Source organism: Bos mutus, chromosome 19 (genome assembly GCF_027580195.1).
Source record: "Bos mutus isolate GX-2022 chromosome 19, NWIPB_WYAK_1.1, whole genome shotgun sequence".
Lineage (NCBI taxonomy): Eukaryota > Metazoa > Chordata > Mammalia > Artiodactyla > Bovidae > Bos > Bos mutus.
In genome coordinates, this window is record NC_091635.1 from 35,689,489 (window position 1) to 35,704,575 (window position 15,087).

Genomic DNA, 15,087 nt, shown 5'->3' on the forward strand with positions numbered 1-15,087 from the left:
ATTCCACAGTAAACTGGGGGAGATTAAGGCTCAATTGTGGGGTAAGACTAGTCAAGAATGGACCCAATCTATCTTGGTTTTTGCAAAAACAAGCAATAACCTTTATATGACTCAACTCAAAGCAAGCAAGGAATGGGACTTAGATGCCTCATGGAACTAGTTAAAAACCGACATATTTGATTATGTAGTTAGAGGACTGAAAATATTTTTTTGTATAATTTTCATGGGGAAATTACCACATGCAAAAATCTGTAGTTCAATAGTAGGAGGAAATAGAGAAAAAAAATAACGGGGAAGGGGAAAGGTCTCCCTCAGAAAAGTATTTGTTAGAGGGGTGGTATTTTGAAAATTTGTTCTTTTTTTTCTCCCCCAATTTAGGTTGTGCTCTTTGGTATTTTTTTCTCTATGCTTGGCAGGACTCCAAAAACACTCTCTATAATTCCTACAATGTTTTCTTCTCAGAATTCAACTCCCCCACAACACCAACAATTCATTTGTATTTCAGAATTTCCAAATCTGAAGCATAATAATTAAATGAAAGATAGTCAATACACCAACAGGCATATGAAAAGATGCTCAATCATTAATTATTAGAGAAATGCAAATCAAAAATACAATGAAGTACCATCTCATACCGGTTAAAATGACCATCAGTTAAAAAGTCTACAAATAATGAATGCTGGAGATGATGTGGAGAAAAGGGAACCCTCCTATGGTGTTGGTGGGTCTGTAAATTGGTGTAGCCCCTATGGACAATAGTATAGAAGTTCCTCAAAAAACTAAAAGTAGAGTTGCCATATGATTCAGCAATCCCACTCCTAGGCGTATATCTAGAAAAGACAAAAACCCTAACTTGAAAAGACACGTGCACCCCAACATTCATAGCAGCACTGTTTACAAAAGCCCAGACATGGAACCCATCAACAGATGAATGGATGGAGAAGATGTGGAATATGTAATCAATAGAATACCACTCAACTGTAACAAAGAGTGAAATAATGTCATTTGCAGCAACGTTGACGGGCCTAGAGATTATCATACTAAGTGAAGCAAGTCAGACAGAGGAAGACAAATACCACGTGTATCAGTTGCACGTGGAATCTAAAATGTGACGCAAATGAACTTACTGATGAAACAGAAACAGACTCATGGACACAGAAAACAAACTTATGGTCACTAAAGAGGTAAGGGGGTGGGGGAGGGACAAATTAGGAGTTTGGGATGAGCAGACACAAATGACTACATAAAAATAGATAAATCACAAGGTCCTACTGTATAGCACAGGAAACTATATTCAATATTCTGTAATAAATCATAACAGAGAATAACATGTATATACATGTAAACTTCAATTAAAAAAAATGGCTGATACAGAAAAAACTATCCCATATCCAAAGACATTCATTTCATTTTTTTTTTTTTAGACATTCATTTCTAAATGCTGATTATATGTGTCCAGTTTTTTAAAATACCAACAAAAACTCTACATCAATGTCACTTTGACAACATAATAGAATTAGCTAGAAGGGTTCTCCCTGAAGGTTGCTATATGTTACGCCTATAGCTGCATCAGTCGGGGTTGGTTTGTAACTTGACTGACCAACAGTCAGTGTTGTCTGTAATCCTGTGGTAACAAAGAATCCTAGTATCTCCATGGCTCAAAACAGCCGACGTTTACTTCTTGCTCAAGAAGGTCAACAAAGCTGCTCTGATCCTCCTCATCACCAGGACAGGGCAGTCACCTCCTTGAACTTTGCTGGTGACCATACAAAAGGGAAACAGAGAATTCTTCAAGTGCCCACACCAGTAAGGAAACATAGAATGTGACACTATGTCGCTCTTGTTACAGCTCATTGTCCAGAACTAGTCACATCGCCTCACTCAGCCACAAAAGACCAGGAACACGGTTCTCTTGTATGTCCAGAAAGAGAGTACTAGAAATATTTGAAGAATAGCAACAAACAATATGGAGAAGGCAATGGCACCCCACTCCAGTACTTTTGCCTGGAAAATCCCATGGACAGAGGAGCCTGGTAGGCTGCAGTCCATGGGGTCGCTAGAGTCGGACACGACTGAGCGACTTCACTTTCACTTTTCACTTTCATGCACTGGAGAAGGAAATGGCAACCCACTCCAGTGTTCTTGCCTGGAAAATCCCAGGGAGGGGAAGCCTGGTGGGCTGCTGTCTCTGGGGTCGCACAGAGTTGGACACGACTGAAGCGACTTAGCAGCAGCAGCAGTAGCAACAAACAATAACTGATAGCTTTTCAAAAACACTAGAAATAAGACTATAAGATAGGCTTGGATTTTTTTGTTTTGGTTTTTTGTTTAATGTAATTCTGTTGTCAAAGTGGATGTAATGTTCTGGAATTCCATTTGGGTGACAATACCAAAATGTCAGCCTCTAGGCTGAGAAAGCTTTATCCCCCATCGAGGTTGTCTTTACAAGTTCAGGTTTGCAGCCCAGCTCCACATATCATTCTATCTTTTGTAAGCATTTCTTGAGGCCTAATAAGTAAAAAAAATAAACTTTCACTATTTGATTTTTGATAGAGGTTTGCTTTTTAAGAAGGAAATGTGACTAATTATTAGGATCTGCTGCATTAGTAGTAGTACCAACCTTTTCCTGTTTTATCTCATTATTTTGGCATAACAGGATATCAAGCCAGAGAAATGTCTAGCTTTTCAGGTTATCTAAAACAATCTGAGCTAAAATCCAGATGCATTTAGCCATTAATTTTTTTAAAATTAGAAATGTGATTTGCCAGTTCAGTCAAATGTCTAAATGGAAAGCAGGCAGCTGTTGCCTGCTGTTATCTAAGATATCATTCTTGCTTTCTTAAGACAGAGTTTATGTTGATCAATATATAGTTACAAACTTCTAACTCACATTTAATTACATATCAGTGTATGCAATGTACAGTCCCCCAAGTCATTGGTCAAGAGAGTCACTAAAAACAGGTCACATCATTCTAGACTTGAGTTCCCTCATGTTGGAAGAATTCTATAGATATATGTCATTAGATTGTCTTCTCCTTTTTCATTTGTCTTGAGCAGCTAAATGACGGGACCAGTCATCTATCTGACTCATCACTATGAGTAAAAGTCAAGGTCATAGCCTTGATTCTGACATGGGCTAGAGCTTAACATGTGTTCTCCCCAGTAGTTGATGATAAAATAAGAACTCAAGTGCAAGCAATTTATTTGGGAGGTGAAAAGAATGGAAAAGTGATATATGGAAGGGAAGATATAAGATAAATGGTGTGTTTCAAGCCAATTACTACCCTGGGCAACTGAGTTGAACCTCACTAGCAGAACCTGCAAAAACTACGTAGATGCACACCTTAGACTCACCCACTCCAGAGGTGAGGGAGCTGGGGTATTTATATACCAGTCCCTGTCCGTCATTGTCTGGGCTGCTCCTGGGAAGCAAGTATTGCTTCAGGGGCAAGGCCAGAAAAATCCTCAGGCCAAGAAACGCAAGTTCTGTAATTCAGAAGTCAGGCCAATGAGCATTGAAGTGGTAAAGATGAAAGAATATGGGCCAGGTACCAATCACATCTGCTATAGGACAGTATTAACCCATCAGGCAATGCCCACCAACTCTGAGTCTAACTCCAGGCAAATGCCTTGTTATTGGTCACTAGAAGCATCAGTATTGAGTCATACATGCCTGCATTTCCAAAGGTCAACTTGTAATGTTAAAATAGTGGCAGTCCAAGATGAATATATTTTTAATACACTTTGTAGTAATAAAATTAATGGTGAACCATCAAGAAGGGCTTCCCAGGTGGCTCAGCAGTAAAAGATCCAAATGCCAATGTAAGAGATCCCTGGGTCAGGAAGATTCCCTGGAGAAGGAAATGGCAACCCACTCCAGTATTCTTGCCTGGGAAATCCCATGAACAGAGGAGCCTGGTGGGCTATAGTCCATGGGTTCGCAAAAGAGTCAGACACAACTTTGCAACTAAACAACAACAGCAAGAAAGAGTTAAAATGCACAAAGAGTAAATTGCCAACATCCGCTGGATCATCGAAAAAGCAAGAGAGTTCCAGAAAAACATCTATTTCTGCTTTATTGACTATGCCAAAGCCTTTGACTGTGTGGATCACAATAAACTGTGGGAAATTCTGAAAGAGATGGGAATACCAGACCACCTGACCTGCCTCTTGAGAAATCTGTATGCAGGTCAGGAAGCAACAGTTAGAACTGGACATGGAACAACAGACTGGTTCCAAATAGGAAAACGAGTACGTCAAAGCTGTATATTGTCACCCTGCTTATTTAATTTATATGCAGAGTACATCATGAGAAACGCTGGACTGGAAGAAACACAGCTGGAATCAAGATTGATGGGAGAAATATCAATAACCTCAGATATGCAGATGACACCACCCTTATGGCAGAAAGTGAAGAGGAACTCAAAAGCCTCTTGATGAAAGTGAAAGTGGAGAGTGAAAAAGTTGGCTTAAAGCTCAATATTCAGAAAACGAAGATCATGGCATCCGGTCCCATCACTTCATGGGAAATAGATGGGGAAACAGTGTCAGACTTTATTTTTGGGGGCTCCAAAATCACTGCAGATGGTGACTGCAGCCATGAAATTAAAAGACGCTTACTCCTTGGAAGGAAAGTTATGACCAACCTAGATAGCATATTCAAAAGCAGAGACATTACTTTGCCAACAAAGGTTCGTCTAGTCAAGGCTATGGTTTTTCCTGTGGTCATGTATGGATGTGAGAGTTGGACTGTGAAGAAGGCTGAGTGCCGAAGGATTGATGCTTTTGAACTGTGGTGTTGGAGAAGACTCTTGAGAGTCCCTTGGACTGCAAGGAGATCCAACCAGTCCATTCTGAAGGAGATCAGCCCTGGGATTTCTTTGGAAGGAATGATGCTAAAGCTGAAACTCCAGTACTTTGGCCACCTCATGCGAAGAGTTGACTCATTGGAAAAGACTCTGATGCTGGGAGGGATTGGGGGCAGGAGGAGAAGGGGACGCCAGAGGATGAGATGGCTGGATGGCATCACTGACTCGATGGATGTGAGTCTGGGTGAACTCTGGGAGTTGGTGATGGACAGGGAGGCCTGGCATGCTGCAATTCATGGGGTCACAAAGAGTCGGACACGACTGAGCGACTGAACTGAACTGAGCTGTTTTATATCAAAAGCAACATTTCCCAAAGTGAAAACACTCAAACCCCACTCTATCACATCATCTTGTTTTACTATCTTTTCAGCTTTTATCACTATCAGAAATTACTTACTCATTTATTTCATGTATGGATTTACTTGTTTGCAGTTGTTTCAACCACTTAGATGTGAAAAGAGAGACCTTGTCTGTCCTGTTCACTAGTATAATCCCAGGATCAACCAGCACGTGTATGTAAATGTGTGTTAGTCGCTCAGTCGTGTTCAACTCTTTGCAACTTTAGCCCACCAGGCTTCTCTGTTCATGGAATTCTCCAGACAAGAAAACTCAAGTGGGTAGTCATTCCCTTCTCCAGGGGATTTTCCTGACCCAGGAAATTGAACCTGGGTCTCCTGCATTGCAGGCAGATTCTTTACCTTCTGAGCCACCAGGGAAGCCCTGGACCCTCAATAAACAGTAGTTAAATGAATAAAAGATTGCCTTTCCAGAGAGATCCCAAAGCCCACAGGCATAGCATAGGCTCTGAAAAGTTCTTTATCATAGGACATAGTTATTTAACCTAGCACATCTCAAATTTATTTAACTATGGAACTTTTTATTTTTTGGGCCGCACTGCACAACTTGTGGGACCTTAGTTCCCTGACCATGGATTGAACTTATGCCTTCACAGTGAAAGTGCAGAGTCTTAACCACTGGACCACCAATTCCCAACCATGGAACTCTTTTATCCTGGAAATTAATTTTCCCTGGGAATAATGATAAATGCTAGTCAAGAGATGACAAAGCCAGCAAGACTTAGAATGACTTTAGTGAGTGTGACATGGTTAATAAACTGAGGGATACACTAGAAATATTCACTGCAGGAAATTCAAGAGACTGAAGGAAGTAAAGGCCACTCCTTAAGAAACAGAAAAAATTCACAATATATGGAAGTCAAATCATTATACTATTCACCTTAAATTTACACAGTGCTGTATGTCAATTATAGCTCAATCAAATTGGAAAAACAAATAAATAAGCAAGAGTCTGGTCTTCCATCAAAAAAAATAAAATATCTCACGTGGCTACCAATGGGGGCTTCCCTGGTAGCTCAGCTGGTAAAGAATCCGCCCGCAATTCAGAAGACCCAGTTCAATTCCTGAGTCAGGAAGATCTGCTGGAGAAGGGATAGGCTACCCACTCCAGTATTCTTGGACTTCCCTGGTGGCTCAGACAGTAAAGAATACCAATGGCTAGACATTTCTAGACAATGTCAAAGTACAAATTCCATAATAAAAGGTGCTCAGGTAAATTTCAGAGAAGGCAATGGCACCCCACTCCAGTACTCCTGCCTGGAAAATCCCATGGACAGAGGAGCCTGGTAGGCTACAGTCCATGGGGTCGCTGAGGGTCAGACACGACTGAGTGACTTCACTTTCACTTTTCACTTTCATGCATTGGAGAAGGAAATGGCAACCCACTCCAGTATTCTTGTCTGGAGAATCCCAGGGACGGGGGAGCCTGGTGGGCTGCCATCTATGAGGTTGCACAGAGTCAGACATGAATGAAGTGACTTAGCAGCAGCAGCAGCAGCAGGTAAATTTCATCCAATGGTAACTCTTGCTCTGACAAAGGCTCTTTTATGTTTCAAATTTTCATTTTCTATGATTTGATTTGTTCCAAAGCAAACTGGGGGTTTCCCAGGTGCTACACGTGGTAAAAAATCTGCCTGCCAATGCAGGAGATGCAAGAGATACAGGAGATGCAAGAGATGCAGGTTCAATCCCTGAGTCGGGAAGATGCTTTAGAGAAGGAAATGGCAAGCCACTCCAGTATTTCTTGCATGGAAAATTACATGGATGGAGGAGTCTGGCAGGCTACAGTCCACGGGGTTGCAAAAGAGTTGGACACGACTGAGCATACACACACACAAAGCAAAGTGAGCCTAGAGACAGGGCAGGCTGACTGACTACTGATAACAGCAGACTTCTCACCGGCAGACGTTTAGTTCGGGTTTTTTTCAGTGATAAATCTACAGAAGTTATACAGAATACCTGATACCACGGAAAGAGGTTAAAAGTATAGTTTAGTGGGAGAAAGCAGCTGATGATAAATGTGTGCCAAATGATCTCATTTTAGTATTTAGTATTGTATATATAATCTCCCTGGAATGTCAGCTCCATGCAGACGGGGGCTTTTGTCTGTTTATGCTCTATCCCTAGGGATGGCACATGGCAGGAATTCAATCAATATTTGTTAACTTCAGAAATAGATGTTTGCATAGAATGGAAGGTTTATACACGCAGTGTATATGCAAATATATTCAACAGTGGTTAACTCTGGGTATCAAGTCTGTGGGTACTTTCTGGGAGACCTGTATTTTTCTCATTCTTATAAGGAAGATACATTGCTTTTGGAGTCAGAAAACAAAGACATTTTTTACAGTGATGGCTCGGCTGCTGCTACCACATCTTCCTCCCCTTTTCAAGCCCCATTTCAGTACTTTAAGGTCACGCTCACCCTCTCCTAGCTCCACAGAGTCTAGAAGCATCAGGCAAATGAGAAGCTGCCTCCACTTTAGATGGGTATGGACCTGCATTTTAATCTAGCTTATTCCACTACACCAGTACTCACTCTACAGATTTATCAAAGCAGGATATTTAGAAATTCTGCATATCATTTGATCACTCTCTAAGTTATAGAGCACAGAACTACACTTGAAAGCTGTAAAGGTGACTTAAAACTAGAGCTCTTATGAGACTGCACATTCGCTACTGGGACTCAAGGGGAAGGCACTGACGTTGCGCCATTCATCTTTCCAGTGACGGGTGAAGAGTATTTAGAATTCACAGTTGGTAGTTTTGCACCTTCTCTGATTCTCAAAAACTGGGGCTCTAATACTTGCCTTCTTGTGATGGGGTCTTCTGACTCATGGAGTATTCCTCATTGAGAATGCAGAGCTCCCACCTAAGGAAGAGGGTCCTTGTTCCTAGAAAATCCTATGTCCAACCCTTGGATCTTACAAAACATCCACATTAAAGAACAGCTATTGAATTCCCCACTGGGCTCTCTTTTTAACAAAAGGATTCCAAATATGATTGGATATTTTAAAATGAACTGTAAAACTGGCAATATCTACTAAAGCTGAATATACAACATTTCAACTCCTGAGAATATCACCAACAAAATACACAAGATGTTCCCTAAAGGCACTACTTGTAGTAACTCCAAACAGGAAGCTACCCCAGGTCCCCAGAAGAAGAATAAATAAATTGTGGCATCTTCACACCATGAAAGACTACACAGTAATGGGAACGATCAAACATACAACAACAGGGCACGTCTCACAGAGACAGTGCTGAGTGGAAGAAGCCCGCTACAGAAGATCACGTACTCATGATTCCATTTAGTTAGGTTCTCAGGGCGTAAATTCTGTCTACAGTGTTGGAAGTCAGGACAGTGGTTATCCTGGGGTGATGAGAAGACAGGAATGAGGCATAAGGATCCTATTTCTTAAGCTGGGTGTTGGTTATCGTTTTAATTTCCATATCAAATTGCTACAAACTTGGTGGTTTAACCCAACACAGATTTATTCTCTCAGTTCTGGAAGCCAGAAGTCAGAAATCAAGATGTCTACAGGGTCAGGGTCCCTCTGAAGGCTCTTTGGGACCATCTGTTCCTTGCCTTTTCTAGCTTCTGGTGACTCCAACTGTTCCTTGTGGCTGTATCTTTCAAATCTCTATATTATCACGTGGTGTTCTCTCCCGTGGCCTCTTCTCCTCTTCTGTCTCTCGTAAGAACACTGGTAATTGGATTTAGGGGCCACCCAGGATGATCTCAAGAGCCTTAATTTAATCTCAAAGACCCTTTTCCAAATAAGATCACATTCACAGGTTCAGGAGGACATCTCTTCCTGGGAGCCATCATTCAACCACTTCAGTTACTTGGGTGTGAAATTTTACCCAGTGATGTATACATGCACTTTTCTGATTGTATGTTATATACCCACATGAAGACAGCTTTTAAAGACAGCTTACAACTTCTAAGAAATACATTTGTTATTCACCATGAGGCTTGCACACATCTAAGGAAAAAGACCACAATCCCTGGCATTTCATTGGCCACAATGCCTGCAGAACTTTTGGCTTTTTACAACCTCCCATCCCACTTCTGGTTCTCAGCAGAATGTACAGAAACCTCACAGCAACTTCCATGTATGTTTTTTATTAATTGACTCCCCCCCCATCCTCCACTACCCAAAGTGGTGAAATCTTTTAACAAATTATAAGCCAGGGGCCATCAGAAGGTCTGGGTTCTGCACTGTGTCATCTCAGGGAACCAGGCTGTCATTTTAGACATGTTCATAAACTTGGGGATTCCTGGTGTGTGGACTTGGGTACCTCCAACCCCAGATGGCAGGGGAAGCAGCCAGTGTTCCCTGCCCAGATGACCCAGAAAACGTTCTTAATGAACCGTCCAGCGTGACTCACACTGGCTCCCACATCTGGCAGATCTGGGTTACATCACTCTTAGTCCTCAGTGTCCTACGGGTTCCTGGGAACGCACTGCCCAGAGTCAAGTGCACCAGCTGCAGCAGCTGGCTGCATTCACACGCCTCTCTGCGTCATCCTGACGGCCACACACCATGGGGCTGGCTCCAGCTCCCTGTTCCAGAGGCTGAGTCGGCTGCCCCCCAGGAGGCCGCCTCCTCTCACTTTCCCATGGGCCTAAGAAGTCACCATGGAAGTAAAATTCCATGCCAGAGGTGTCCAGGGGAGGACTACATTCTCTGCTTTTCTACACTAATAGCTCCTGGCACTATAATTCAACATTAGCTGTGTTAATCTGGAGAGAGGAAAAAACCAAACATAAAAAACCAAGCCATTCACATTTCTCAAATAGGATTAGAAGAGAGAAGTAAGTATAAACTTTGAAAGAATTTCCAAGAAGAAATACTGATTTAAATAGCATGTAGCACAAGATAGATGGTGGCAAAGAGGTGACTATTTTCATGGAGACGGGGGCTTCTGAGTCCTGCTACGTTCTCTCCATCATTTAAAAAGCCCCAAGACTCTCTCACAGTCTACCTAGCAAGACATTCCTGCTTTCTGATTAACTACAGAGCTTTTGAGATCTTTATTTTGTATCCTTTTAGTAACTGATCAGAACTGCCCTGAGGCTGCTCCTGGGACAGAACTCACAGCAGCACTGTGTGGGGAGGTTCTTTATTCTCTTGCTCATTATGGCTAGAATATGATGTAATTCACACTTATGGAACTACAGTCCAAGCCTGTCTCACTCCCCACCAATTCCACCTATTCATTTAGAGTCATGGCATGTTAGAGCTAGGGAGAACTTTTTTTTTTAACAAAATCTTTAATTTCATTCTTCTAACTGGTTTGCCAAGCCATATTCTAATTTTAAAGCCAAAACACAAGAAACCTGTGATCCTGACAAGTTAAGTAATTCATCAGCCCTGTTTAGATAAAGTCAAACACAATATACGACCCAGGTCTCTTCACTGCTGGTTTCAAAATTACATCATAAGGCCTCATTAATGGGGGGGAAAAAAAAGTCTATTAAAAGACTCAAATTTGGGTTGAGATTTACAAATCTGCAGATGTGTTCTAAAGAAATAACTAAGAAGAAGACAGAAAGAAAAGGATGGAGAAAATATTCACTTATATTCAGTCATTCACCTGATGCTTTAGAATCCTGGCTGCCCAGTAGACTCACCTGGGGGCTTTCCCAAATCCCCATGCCCAGATCAGGCTTCAAACGAATTAAATCAGAATCTCTGGATGTGGGGTTTGGATGGCAGTAGCAACCAGGTGACTCCAATGTATAGCCAACTTGGAGTGCCACTGATATACTGGAGGTTAGACCAAGTATCGGAGAAGGCAATGGCACCCCACTCCAGTACTCTTGCCTGGAAAATCCCACGGATGGAGGAGCCTGGTGGGCTGCAGTCCATGGGGTCACTGAGAGTTGGACACGACTCAGTGACTTAAATTTCACTTTTCACTTTTACTCATTGGAGAAGGAAATGGCAACCCACTCCAGTGTTCTTGCCTGGAGAATCCCAGGGACGGCAGAGCCTGGTGGGCTGCCGTCTATGGGGTCACAGAGTCGGACACGACTGAAGCGACTTAGCAGCAGCAGCAGCAGATCAAGTGTGGATGTGAGAGCTGAACTATAAAGAAAGCTAAGCACTGAAGAATTGATGCTTTTGAACTGTGGTGTTGGAGAAGATTCTTAAGAGTCCCTTGGACTGCAGGAGATCAAACCAGTCAATCCTAAAGGAAATCAGTCCTGAATATTCACTGGAAGGACTCATGCTGAAGCTGAAACTCCAATACTTTGGCCATCTGATGCGAAGAACCAACTCACTGGAAAAGACCCTGATGCTGGGAAAGATTGAAGGCGGGAGGAGAAGGGGACAAAAGAGGATGAGATGGTTGGATGGCATCACCGATGCAATGGACATGAGTTTGAGTAGGCTCCAGGAGTTGGTGATGGACAGGGAAGCCTGGCGTGCTGCAGTCCACGAGGTCACAAAGAGTTGGACATGACTGAGAAACTGAACTGAACTGAACTGAGACCAAAATCATAGAATCATAGTTTTCAAAAGAAGAAAGAGGAAAGAAAAGAAAAAGGAAAGGAGGGAGGGGTCGTTTATATGATATGATCTTCAACTTACTTTGTCATCCTCTGTGCTTCAGAAGGCTAAGTGGATGTGTGGTCAAACCGAGAAGATTTACATTGGTGATCTCAGCCTGGGACAAGGTCACCTTTCCCCACCACGCCTGTGACTATAGAAGCATGCAGGCTACAACTGGAGAAAAGGGGGACATAGCAAGCAATCAGGTCCTGTACTCCTCACAGGTTCTCATGATACTTCTTCTCTGTAAAAAGGGCACCTATTACCATATGATCCAGCAATTCCACACTTTGATATATACCTAAAAGACTAAAGTGCAGGGAATCAAACAAATGTCTGTACACTCAAGTTCACAGCAGCCAAAAGGCAGAAGCAATCCATCCATCTATCAACAGAGGAATGGATGAAGAAAATGTGTTCTATACAGATAATGGAACATTACTGAACGTGAAAAAGGAAGGGGCATTCTGACATAGGCTACAACATGGATGAACCTTGAGGACGTTACACCAAATGAAATAAACCAGTCACAGTACAAATACTGTATGATCCCGCTTATATGAAGCCCTAAGAACAGTCAAATCATAGAGACAGAAAGTTGAATGATGGTTACGGGGGGTAAGGAGGACATGGAGTATTATTGTTTAATGGGCACAGAGTGTCCGTTTTGCAAGATGAAAGCTTGCAGGGATGGTGGTGATAGTAGCAGAACAATGTGACTGTGCTCCAGGCCGCTGAATTGGTTAGACTGCTTAAGATGGTATATGTTTTAGCAAGTGGGGGGGCACCCAATGAGTGCCTCTCATTTACTTCTCTCAGGTGTTGGCAAAGGTTATTGAGGACAAAATCACAAAGGTAGATGTGTCATCTATAAAACGGTGGAGTCTGAGGTTCATGTCCAACATACCCCAGGCCGCTGAAATCTGTTTCGCAGGACTGACTGACTCAAGAAAGAGTTAGAGAGCCTCGTGACTCCTCCAGGGACACACTGAGGGCCAGCTGGCAGGCCTTGCGTTTCCTTTTATATAATCACTAAGTTGCCAGTTTCCAAACAAGACGAGGTTAATTCTGATGTGCTCTGTGTCTATTAGGTGTCAACTGATGACTAATTCCCAAATAACTTTATCAAGGAGCCTTTTTCTAATTCCCAAAGGCAGTACTGCCATTTATTTGTTAGTTGAGAAATCTCGTTTCCTTTGGTGGGCTGACTCAAATGCATTGTGAAAGAGGGACTTATTTTCCATCTTTTCCTTCCTTTGGCTTGGTATTCTAGGGGCAAAGAACATATTCAACAAGGAGAAAATTCCGTCGCCAATGGCTCTTTCTGAGCTGCTCTGTAATCCACAGCTTTCAAGTGAGTAAGCTTTCTCCTTGACTAACATCTCTGCGGCAGACAGAGAAGGAAAAAATGTGCAGCTCTTTTCTGATCAATGGTCCTAACCCTTTCCTTCAGCCTGTGAGGACTCTATACAGGGGAAGACCTGTGAAGACGTTTTCTAGGGGAAGTCACCTGGGCCCTAGAGGCTGGTCCCCAAGCCAACGTGTTTGAGCTCTTGGCCAGGCATCTGAAAAAGCTTGTCATGCTTCCCTAGCCTCGGACCGGCAGCCCTAGAGCACCACTCACACTTGACCCAGAAAGTCTGTCCCAGTGATTCATCAGGAAGCCCAAAGTTTGGCAGCTGGAAAAATGTAAACTTTCTGCTTTAAGAATTTGCAAATTAACAGTTCTACCAGAAGTCAATCACTCAACAGGAGTTGGATTAAGTACTTGGACATCCTTCTACTGAGCTCAAGACACAGTGAAACGCTGACTTGTTTCTTTGGCATAATGTTTTGCAAGACAAGATAAATTTCCCTACATCTGAGCAATAACAGAAAAGGGGAGAGGTTCTTGTCCATGGATGGAAAAGGAAATCTAACTTAAACAATATGACTTATTTGTGATAAGTTCTAACCAGTGTCCATATTTTTATGGGTTCTTTTCATATTGATATTTATGAATCAGTTCCATAATACTCCATAATATAAGACATGCCACCCTGGGGCCTCCAGGAGACAGCCTGAAGAGCAAAAGGGAAGCCGCTTTACGAGGTGTTCCTAATGGCTACCACCTGCTCAGAATGCATAGACATTTTTCAACTATATTCCTCATTACATATCTGAATTCAGACACATAAGCGTAACCTTCCTGCCTCCCCGACTCCCACCTCAGGTTTGCCCCATGAATGGAAGGGAGAAGATCCCCCTTGCTTAGACAGAAAGAAAAAGACTCCCTTGCTTATAACTGCCATGGGTGCTTCATGATTTCCACAAGGCTCTCTGGAGTCGACAGAACTCTGGAACTATGAAGTGGTCCATTGAGTATGTGGACAGCAGCATCCCAGCCATACATACCACCCCAGATCAATGTCATCTTCTTGGGTCTCTATGTGCAGACGTAAGGCTAGCAAAACTATTACACATATTGACATGGGAGGAGGAAGAAAAGGTGTATTTTTAAACCGTTACTCCTTAAAAAGCGCCCTAAGCACTGTATGTTAACTTAACAGCCGATTCCTTTCTTTGCCCGTAAGACAGAATTCAGCTCATGAAATACCACCATCAATTGATATTGAGTGTTCATTATACATACAGCCCAACAGTGAGATAATATACTGTGTTTCAAAACACTGTTAAGGCTCTCACTACATTCTTGGGCTCACTGAAATAGTGGAATGACCATAAATCGTGTAAAAGGAGAAATTTCTTTGTACATTCCAGAATAAATAAAATAAAACCTCTACCAGCAAAATTTAGTGCTTAATAACTCACATACTGAAGTTTCCGTTTAATCAACTGTGACTTTTGTTATTTTATTTAATATATCTAGAAAGAATCACCAAAAGAGGAATTTTAATATTGCTTCTAAATTCAATTAGAATGGTTACGTTTTTATGGTAGAGTAACATTCACAGGGCCATTCTTTAATACACAAGTTATTAAATCCCACAGTCCCTTAATCCACACTGCAGACTAATCTAATACATTTAAGCTGTCCTTGAGAAGCCATCTCACAGCACAGGGCTCGCAGAGTGTGATTGCTTTCGCTTTTCTGACCCAAGAAGTCATTTTTTTCCCCTCTTGACATCTTACGAGTCATCTTTAATGATGTTTTTTCTGTAGTTCTCATGTCTCTCAACTCCTGACATGCCAGACTGACTTGGCAAGTCTGTTCTTCTCCCCCAGAAACATCCATCAACTGCAGCTATTGCTGACTCCCAGGCACATGGTCTGGCAGATACCCTATTATGAAATAAA

General features: G+C 42.2%; 1 protein-coding gene across 1 annotated transcript in view; it reads right to left on the reverse strand.

Moving 5' to 3' along the window:
- PITPNC1 (phosphatidylinositol transfer protein cytoplasmic 1) overlaps nt 1-15,087 on the reverse strand; it is a 264,102-nt gene that overhangs the window by 170,619 nt on the left and 78,396 nt on the right. The window lies entirely within an intron of this gene.